Genomic DNA, 8,984 nt, shown 5'->3' on the forward strand with positions numbered 1-8,984 from the left:
TTACCCAACTGAGCCACCCTGGGTCCCCACTGAGATGCAGTTTTTAAAAAATAACAACAAAAAACAGTATCTTTTTTTTTTTTTTAAAGATTTTATTTATTTGACGGTGAGAGATACAGTGAGAGAGGGAACACAAGCAGGGGGAGTGGGAGAAGGAGAAGCAGGCTTCCTGCTGAGCAGGGAGCCCGATGTGCGGCTCGATCCCAGGACCCCGGGATCATGACCTGAGCCGAAGGCAGACGCTTAACGACTGAGCCACCCAAGCGCCCCCAAAAACAGTATCTTAAAATGAACAAAGATATGAACAGACAATTCAAAGCAGAGAATTAAATAGCAGAAGAAAACATGTTCAAACTCACTAGAATAAGGGAAGAAATAAATGCTAAAAGATAGGACTTTTATATTTTGCCATTACTATGAGTGACTACCAAAAAGTGAAGGAGGAAAAGGAAAATAAATGAGACCTCAAGAAACATATTCACAGAATCTCATGAAAGGGCAAGTTACAAAGAGGAAGACAGGAAAAGAATAAATATTACAAAAATATTTTAAAATATCTTTTTTTTTTTTTTTAAGGATTTTTTAAATTTATTTTTCAACAGAGAGAGAGACAGCAAGAGAGGTAACACAAGCAGGGGGAGTGGGAGAGGGAGAAGCAGGCTTCCCGCAGAGCAGGGAGCCCGATGCAGGGCTCGATCCCAGGACCCTCTGGGATCATGACCCGAGCCGAAGGCAGATGCTTAACGACTGAGCCACCCAGGCGCCCTAAAATATTTCCTTCTAAAAGATATTATGAATTTATAATTGAAGGCAGATTTTTACCAAGTTTGGCTTCAGTCTCAAGAAAGCCAAACGACTAAATGCTTACTTTCACATTATTTCTGGTATCACAAAACTTAGGAGTAATCACCATAATAGATTATTACCAATTATAATTAGTCTAACATTGTCAGTAATACAAATAAGGCATGACACTTGGATTTGTGGTATTATTTGAATATTCACTTTAAAGAAAGGTAAGAATTCTATTTGAAACATGAAGAACTTCCTTATGGGCATCATGTGTTAACATTTAATAAGTAGAGGTACGTGTACTACTGCAAAACTGAAATGCTGAAATACTTATAATCACTAAAGCTGTTAGCTTTACGTTCTAAAACAAGAACTATCAAACAGTTAAATAAACAAGGAAACTGACAATATAAAGAGTAGGTTATCTAAATTAGCATAAACATTTTATGATTAAGTAAATGGATGCTAATAGAACTTATATAATTATAAAAGACAAGATAACAGAATTGCATTTATATCATAATTCTTACCTTCCTAGAATTTTAGTGCACTAAGTGAAATAACACTAAACATTAACTTTTAAGTAAAATGTTTTACTCTATTTAATCCCTGGAACTTTCAAGAAAAATACACCTTTAGCAATTCTTCATGTTATGTGAAAATTAATTAAAAGCATATCAACTTAGCTCAAAGTTTCACAAGAGAAACTCCAAAATAAATCATCTTCACCCATAATAACCTTTGATCTGGACATAAAGAAAAGTATTTTTGAAAAAGCAGAAAATGTTAGAGGAAAACAAAACATCTGCAACAAGTGTAGTTCTTATTCCATAAAAAAAAACTAAATGCTTTAAGATGTCTTCATGAATATGATTCAGGAGGCCTAAAACTTGAATAAGCATTGCTACCGACTGACAATCATTTTCAGTAGTTGATAAATATTTTTTTGAGATCTGCCCTCCCAAAGTTCCTTTGAGAAAACATCCTGTTGAAAAAGTTGTTCCTAAATCTCATTCTGCCATAAACAAAATGTGAATGTGATTAGATATGCTACTTCTATTTCCCGCACATTCAGATACATAAAAACATGCATGCCTGACAGCATGAGATGATCAACTTCTGCTTTGGTTTTCGCTGAAAGACAGCTGCATCTCACACTGCTTAACAACAGAATGAATCTGACTAAAATAAACTGTATAGAATGGAAAATCAATAAAGAAATGAAAAATAAGTTAAATTATCATTTAATTAGTATTGACAACAGAATATAGTGAAGGCTATGAATGATTTGGGAATCATAAGAAGAGAATGCTCTGTTCAGGGGCTCTTGGCTGGTTTGGTTAGTTAAGCATCTGACTTAGGGCAGGTCATGATCTGAGTCCTGGGATCTAGCTCCAAGTCAAGTTCCCCTGCTTGTCCCTCTCCCTCTGTACCTCCCCCCGTTTGTGCCCTCTCTGTCTCTCAAATAAATAAATAAAATCTTAAAAAAAAAAAAATGTTTTGTTCACATCCTCAAGCTGTATGTTTAGAGAATTATAGCAGAAATATAGTAGTATGCTATTTTCATCATTCTTGTTATACTAGAGATTTTGAAATTAATTTGCTGTCTTCTTAATGAAACAGGAAAGACTAGACTTATTACGTTAAAAAAAGTGTTTGAAATATGGAAAGCTCTAATGTTACTCTACAAACAATATGAACATAGGAAAACTTATTCAAAGTAGTTTGTTCACTAGAACTCACTGGAACAGTGTTGTGCCTTAGGAGTGTGTGTATACAGGCTAGCTGCTGGAAAGTTCCTCCTACCTATTGTTCTGTTACATGGTAGATCTTGAAACTAGTGTTCATGCAATGAAAGCTGAGATGCAGGTGGAAATTCAGACAACTCTATTATCTTGTAAACCAATTACACACACCTCCATTGCAATGTTTAGAGATACAAGGTTTATGGAGAATTTGGAATGTTGCCACTACATCCTAACAAAAAGTAAAAAGCTTGGGACTCCTGGGTGGCTCAGTTGGTTAAGCGGCTGCCTTCGGCACGGGTCATGATCCCAGGATCCTGGGATCGAGTCCCACATTGGGCTCCCTGCTCAGCAGGGAGCCTGCTTCTCCCTCCCTCTCCCTCTGCTTGTGCTCTCTCTTTCAAATAAATAAAATTTAAAAAAAAAAAAAGTAAAAAGCTTAACAAATGGAAAAATCAACAAGTTTTCTTAGATCCATACTGGAAGTGAGGTCACAGGGCAAACTACTACTGACGCCCAAATTGGAGTGACCGACAGAGAGTCCTAATTCACCAGAGCAGAAAACCAGGAGCTGAAACATTGGTGGGAAGCAGTACTGGGGCAGCCCTGAATTGTAACTGGCAAACTGTGAGAGGTTTAATGCACAGTCTGGGAGCTGAAAACTCCAGGAAGAATCAGCCACTGCAATCCCCCACACTTTTCTGAGTTTTAGCTCCTGCATTTGTCCCCGGTTCTCACAATGAGAACCCCCCCACCCCACTACCTCCTACAGGAGGAGAGGAAAAGGAACCATTTTGAAGTATGTCAGAGAATTCTATTAACAAGGTCTGCCCTCAGGAGACGCTATTAAGCAGAGCCTAACCTGTTAGAATTAAACAAAGCCTAACTGCTCTGGGGGAAGGGAAACATCCAACTTTAGCCTACTCTAGCCATCCTGTCCTACCTCAAGAGGAGAGGGGGAAACAGGAGAAGCATTTATGAAGTTCACAGTCTAGAAGTACAGGCGCCCTAAAAGACTGAGGCCTAATCACAGGACTGAAGAACACCTCCCCTCCCCTCACACCTTACCACCACATCACTAAAAGCCTGTCTATTTACAGCAATTCCTTTTACCCAGTACATTATGCCCACCCACCTATCAAGGAAAAATTACATGACATACTAAAAGACAACACAGTTTGAAGACAGAGAAAGCTTTAAAATCAGGCTCAGGGCACCTCCGTGGCTCAGTCGGTTAAACATCTGACTCTTGGTTTCAGCCCAGGTGGTGATCTCAGGGTTGTGAGATTAATATGCTAATTGATAAAGCAGACCGCATGTGAGAACAGATGGGCAATGCGAGCAGAGAGGTGGAAATTCTAAGAAAGAAACAAAAAAAGTTCTAGAGAACAGAAACACTAAAAAATGAAAAATGGCTCTGATGAGCTCATTAGCAGAGTAAACATGGCTGAGGAAAGAATCTCCAAGCTTAAGGCTATCTCAATAGAAACTTCCAAAACTAAAAAGCAAGAGAAAAAAAGACTGGAAAAAACCAGGACAGGAGATCCAAGAACTGTGGGACAACAGTGTAACATCTGCATAATGGGAATACAAGAAGAAGAAAGAGAGAAAGGAACAGGAAAAATATTTGAAACAATGACTGATAATTTCACCAATTTAATACCAGCCACCTAACCAAGTTCAGAAAGCTGAAAGAATAATAAGCAGGATAAATGCAAACAAAACAAAACAAAACAAAAAACCCTATACCTACACACATCATTTTCAAACTATAGAAAATCAAGATAAAGGGGCGCCTGGGTGGCTCAGTCGGTTAAGCATTTGCCTTGGGCTCAGGTCATGATCCCAAGGTCCTCAGATGGAGCCCGACATCAGGCTCCCTGCTCAGTGGGAAGCGTACTTCTCCCTGTCCCTCTGCCGCTTGCCCTTGCTCTCTTCAAATAAACAAACAAACAAATAAATATTAAAGAAGAAAAAAGGAAAAAAAAGATAAAGGAAAAAATCTTGAAAGAAGATAGATGGGAAAAACACCTCTCCTACAGAAGAGCAAAGGTAAGAATTATATCTAACTTCTTCTTGGAACCATGCAAGCAAGAACAGTGGACTGAAATTAAAGTGTTAGAAGAAAAAAACACCACTAGAATTCAGTACCCTGTGAAACTACCCTTTAAAAGTGAAAAAGAAATAAAAGACTTTCACTGACAAACAAAAATTGAGGGAATTTGTATCCAGCAGACCTGCCTTGCAAGATGTTCAAAGTTCTTTAGAGAGAAGGAAAATGATAGTTCAGAAACACAGATCTACATAAAGAAAGGAAGACCACTGAGGAAGGAAAAAGTGAAGGTGACATATAAGCTTTTATTTTTCTTATTATTAATTGATTTAACAGATAAGTCTGTTTAAAATAATAGCAACAATGTATATGACAAGGTATGTTTTTATATATATGTGTGTGTATATATACATATCCTTATATATAAGTGAAATGAACAATGGCGATGATACAAAGGAGGAGAGGGAAAAATTTGGGTTATTTTGTTATTATAACGTACCTGTGAAGTGACAGTGTTATCTGGAAGTGGACTTGGCTTAGTTGTAACTGTGTACTGCAAACTCTAGGACAACCACTAAAAAATGTAAAAAGGTTTATGGACAAAATTTTCCCCAATGATAGTAAGAAACATAAGTTACTCATAAAATTATGTTAGAAATTAGAAATATCTGGCTGGCTCAGTCAGTTTCATAAAATCCCTAGGTTTTGTTATCTCATCATATAAGGCCCTTAATTCTGATGTCTCCCCAAAAGTCTTCATTTGTTTCTACGCAGCTATATCTCGAAATTAATTAGCAATGTGCACTTATGGGGCAGTCTGTATGTGAGCATCTCTGGAGTGATTTATGGTCATTAAAATGAAATAAAAGATATGAATAGGCTACCATAAAAAGCAGCAGGTGAATTAGCAAGTCAGTGTGATGATATTTAGGCTTAATTCCCTGGAACTTAAGGAAAGCTACTATGCCTTCTTTCAATTTGATTCAATAATGACTTTTTCCATTAGTAAGATTAACAATGAAATGAGAAATATTCACATTTACCATACCTCATTTTGTACACCATTCAAACAAACCACAATACAGACTCAAGCAGATAAACTTAACATCCAACACTTTAAGAGAAAGTGAATTGCTCAATCAACCAAATGCAGCACTGATTAGAGAAGTTTCTACTACAAAATGAAAGAATTGAGGATGAACCTGATGAAACTAACTATGATAGTCTGAATCTTCCTAGTATATTTACAGCAGTCTTCACAGTGCAATAGAAGAGATCTGCTTTCCCCTCCATTTACAGGAGCAGATGCTTCCATAATGGACGATATTTTGGGAAAAGAGTGGCATCTTGTTTTGTCTCCAAGGCTTAAGACAAATCATTGCTGTCCCCTTAGCTGTTTGTGTATGTAAAGGGAGAAAAGAAGGCTTTACTGAAATGTGAAGATCCACGAGAATTTGCATAACCGCTACTGCCATGGAGAAGCTGGGCTCTGTGCCAACTGTTCTCTTCTCTACTACAAAAGAACTAGCTCAAGCAGCTTCCAAAATAATCAGTATGAAGGTAAGACAACAGAACTCCATTCAAAGCAGGACCTGGAGATACCTGTACACCATCAGGTCTTCGGGCTTGAATAACTTTTGTCAACAAGAACATGGGAGTGGAAAAGAAGCGGTGGGATAATATAGACTTGTATTCTGGACCTTTTCATAAGTTGGTACAAGAAAGACTACACATTCACAGATGACACTTAACTCACAAGGTGCAGGTAAGATGAGAGAAATGTGACCTCCTATTCCCTGGATAGAGCTAAGGAGCCAAAAAATGAAAAACTGGTTAAAAAGGGGAGAAAAAAAAAAAGAAAGGCACTGGGATAAACAACACCTGACAGCAGTAATGATAAAACAGTGTCACTTGGGCTCATCTTGTACCATCTTTTAGTGGAGGAGTCACTAAGATGTGTTAAATGCTTTGAAAAGGTGTTTGACTAATCTAAAAATGTTTTCTTAAACTAAGAACCTAATGTGGGGTTGTTTTTGAATGGAGATATTGCAGGCAGCTTAGTTTGGTAAAATACAGAAAGGCTTTGTTTGACCTATTATAAGATGAATGAGTTTTCTAAGGGTAGTCACCAAAGTTGTGATTTCCCAGGAAATTCATGAAACAGCCACAGGTAATAACACTAATTTCTTAAAAGTAGCAAACTATAGATTGTTTTAAATAGACCTAAAAGTTTTAATACACACTTTTAGTAACTGAAAGGAGAAAATATTTATGAGTATTTCAGTTAGGAAAATATATGCAAAAGCACCATCTTAGAGCTACAGAAACAAATCCTCTTATTCTCGAGCTAAATGTGAAGGGGTGTATTTTTGGTGGTGGTGCTGGTTTTTTTTTTTTTTTTTAAATGCTTACTGATCTTAACACACAGTTCATAATCTTAATGACCTATTTTTTAAGCATAGTTTGTGATCCTTAAATGCAAAAACTAAAATGGTCACCTCAAGGAGCATTCATTCACTAGTAAAGAAAAGAAACTAATAATTGCACTATAATGTGACACATGTTATAGAACAGAAATATATGCAGTGGAAGCACAGGGGTTACAGCTCAGGTAACCTTTAATAGAACTGGGTGACATGTAAGCCGAGTCTTCCTACCCTCTCATCCTATCTCCCTTCTCTATTGCGTATGAAATTTTTTTCTTTTTGCTTTTATTTAAGAACTTAGTAACAAATTTATTTTTCTGATTTTTCATGTTTATGTTAGCTAATTTACTTCTTGAGATTGCAACTAGGAGAAAAATGTGTCACCAAGTACGTGTAGGAGAATTTCCAGTTGTCTGGTAATTCCTAGTGGTCACAATCAACAAGCAGCTTAAAGAAAAGTGACCAAGCACCCTTTGCCTCTGGCTGCTAATTGTAAGTGTCTGTGATTTTCTCAGCAGTCTTCCGTAGCTCCTACCCATGCGATGAAGGACTAGACAAAGACTAGAGGATAATCACACTCAGCAATTTGGGCAAAAAATAAAAAGGTGGGGTTCAGAAGCAGGTTCTATCTTACTTCATTGCTGTTACTGTGAAAAGTTACTACTGAATTCTGCAACTGTTAGGATCATCTTTCTCCATTCACATATATTCTGAGGTGTTACTAATTCCATGTAGCTTGGCTAAAAATAGCTAAAATATTCTATTGTACATATCTACCATCTGTGCATTTGGGTCAGAATGTCTCTGCACACCTCCTAAACTCTGACTTCCTAACACAGTAGCAGAACATTTTACTGCAAACTTGCATACTTGACTATGAGATGTTTTCCAAAACTGATGGTAAAATATACATAGTAGATAAAAACTTGGCTGTTAAAAAATGAAGAGTAGACCAAGGCCAAATTTAATAGTTCAGAACCTATTTTGTTTAAAGAGTGAGTAGTGGTTACTATTTCACTTTACCAAAGTTACCGTTTCTGACATCTTTGTTCATATTATCTTCTTTTGCTAATCTGTATAATTGCAATTTAGATAATAGACTCTGGATAAACTAAAGCCTTAGGAACACCATAAATCCAGCTTGAAGACCCGTATCTATACTAAAGGGTCCCAAGGAAGTCACAGTTAACATGCAACCACCCACCCATTCCCTTCCTTTGTAGGTCTTCACCCAGTCTTACATACTTCTCTTAACTCCTGACATTAGGTACTTGCTAGTATAAAGTGATACTCATTTATAACAAAAAGACAAAGGTTATTATACAGATCTTGGATAATATCCTCATATTTTCCCACCTTTTAGTTGTGAGGGGAGAGGGGGATATTAGACATACAACAAGTTTCCTTTTCTTCTGGAAACTGAATTCTTAATTCTATGAAGCAGAATTCCATTATGAAATAGTTGGTTTTAAAAAAAAAATCTTTATACAAACCAACACCACAAACAGTCACATGGAGCTTTGCCAGCTGTATCCTGAAACCCCAATACGACTCACTTCCCCTCCCCCTTTAAGAGTTAAATCCTTGCAACTCATCCTTAAACCTAATCTCTAATGCCACCTGCTGTTGCAGTTCTATGTGCTCAAGAAGCTGCACCACTCTGCCTCAATATTATTCCTGCTTGACTTTCCTGCATGAAAGAATCTGAAAGCCCTTTAAAGTAGGTGAGTCCTGAGGGTACTGTAAAATAAAATTCAGGTACTATATCTTGGTAAGGCTTAACATTACAGCTATAAAGGACAGGGCTCCTACTGACTACAACTATAAATAATTCCAAATTTCTCAAATAAAAAAAAACTTTCCAAAAAAGCAATTTTAACTTTAAAATGTTTCCTCTTTCGGGCACCTGGGTGGCTCAGTTGGTTAAGCGTCTGCCTTTGGCTCAGGTCATGATCTCAGGGTCCTGGG

At 37.1% G+C, this 8,984-nt stretch overlaps 1 protein-coding gene across 2 annotated transcripts in view; it reads right to left on the reverse strand.

Annotated features, from left to right (window-relative positions):
• Positions 1-8,984, reverse strand: part of ASH1L (ASH1 like histone lysine methyltransferase) — a 166,395-nt gene that overhangs the window by 148,822 nt on the left and 8,589 nt on the right. The window lies entirely within an intron of this gene.

The sequence above is a fragment of the Neomonachus schauinslandi genome, chromosome 6 (genome assembly GCF_002201575.2).
Source record: "Neomonachus schauinslandi chromosome 6, ASM220157v2, whole genome shotgun sequence".
Classification (NCBI taxonomy): Eukaryota; Metazoa; Chordata; class Mammalia; order Carnivora; family Phocidae; genus Neomonachus; species Neomonachus schauinslandi.